The sequence below is a fragment of the Tigriopus californicus genome, chromosome 12 (assembly GCF_007210705.1).
Source record: "Tigriopus californicus strain San Diego chromosome 12, Tcal_SD_v2.1, whole genome shotgun sequence".
NCBI lineage: Eukaryota > Metazoa > Arthropoda > Copepoda > Harpacticoida > Harpacticidae > Tigriopus > Tigriopus californicus.
The window spans coordinates 3,847,445-3,849,342 of record NC_081451.1 but is presented as its reverse complement, the minus strand read 5'-3'; positions in this window follow the sequence as shown (position 1 = coordinate 3,849,342).

Genomic DNA, 1,898 nt, shown 5'->3' with positions numbered 1-1,898 from the left:
GGAGAGGTTAGAAAGGTTGGGATTGTACAGTACTCAGAGAAGGTACGAAAGGTACCTGATATTGTACGTTTGCAAAAGCATTCATGAGCTTTGTCCCAATCCAGGATTTTGGGTCAATTGTAGTGACCGTAGAGGCTTAATGTGCGTTTTGAGAGCACCTTCAAGCCCTCGAGAATCCAGGCTAGTTAAAACAATGAAGTCCAACTCTCTTCTTTCTCGGGCTCCTTCATTGTTCAATTTGCTGCCCTCAAATATTCATATTCGTAGGGTTTATGTAGGGGTTGATCCAGTAGCAAGATTTAAGTCAGACTTGGACAAGTTTTTGACTAAAATTCAGGATCAACCTTATATTCAAGGATTAGCCAGATCAGCCAAGTCCAATTCGTTGGTCGATCAAATAATATATATAAATAAAAGTCAAGTATAATAAATAATCTTCTTGTCTTGAACTGCTGGGATTCCAATCCCGGTAGCGGTAAGGAAGTCCGCACAAAAAAATAAAATAAAAATAAAAAAAAATAAAAAAATAAAAGTGAAGTAAAATGAATAAATTTCTCGTCTTGAACAGGGACTCTAAAGTGCTTTAGTGTCCTTGTCTTGAACTACTGAGATTCCAATCCCAGCGGCGGTAATGGAAACCGCAAACAAAAAGCAAGTGTGAATAAGTGATGTGACATTGCTAGTCTCTTTAGAAAGGCAATTAGCATATCATAATGTTAAAAGGCGCTCTTGAAGGGAAAAAACACTGTCTTTAATGTTTTGTGATCGACGTTATTGAAAATAAATTCAAATCAATACTAGATTAGAAAGGTCATTAAAATCAAGTTGAAAGGTAACTGAGTTGCTTCATGGGTATTTGACCAAAGGCATGATTTTTGTTTTGTTGTTTGTTTCATGAGATAACTGTTCTTTCCGCTTAAGTTCGAACTGTTCATTAATTGTTAGCTGCCCATAGTGACCCTGTTTTCAACATATCTTGTTAGACAAAGTTGTGATTCACATAACTCCGAGTTTGTTGGCCTTTCTCTATAGCATACTTTTCATTCAGATCGTCAGCCTTAATTCTTTCTGCTATGTACAACAAAAAGGGAACCAACGTCAAACGTCTCTACTGGTTCTAAAGTAATGCAAATTCCCCCCAAAATCAGCTTGATTGCAAAAACTCTAAAAACATACTTTTGAATGATGTAGTCGCAAATTTTCCTAAGATATGATTTTTTCACATTTATCTGTAAACCAAACAAGGATAAACAGTACTCGCTGAAGCATATGAATTTCTGTAAAATATAAGTAGAATTTCAAAATTTGTCCACCGGGAATATTCAAAGAAGTTTAACCCAAACTCAATAACTCTAAACATTAGTTGGACGAGCAGTTTCGAAGAAATTGTGGTCTAGGTACATGACCAAAGTCGAGAAAGGTTTTGTTTCCGTTTTATGTCCTTGAAAAAAAACCTCAATGACGTTTTCCTTTGCTTGTTAGTAAATCGGACTATTTTGTTTGCATGGAGACGGCTACAAGTAAGATTTATCCTCTAGACAGTGTCTGTGAATCATCAATATTCTCTCTAGGTTATCCAATGTTGTCTCTGTGTGAATAAATTTCCTGGCTGCTTGTTTGGTCTTCATTTCCTAATAAGTATAGGTTTCTCTCCCTTTGTTTGCTCTTCTTAACAATGTCGAATCCCTGAAATTCATGGCTTGTGTCCAGGGACTAATTTATCTCTTACAATGTTCACATCGTTTTAAGTGTCCTGGGATGTAAAGCAACTTATTTTTAGGGTTACTTCTTGATATAATTGCCCACTATCTTCTTCACTATATCCTTTTTTGCCAATTCTACATACTTGGGTTGATGCTGATAAAAAAGACAAAAATGTATTTTTAACTCATACAGAT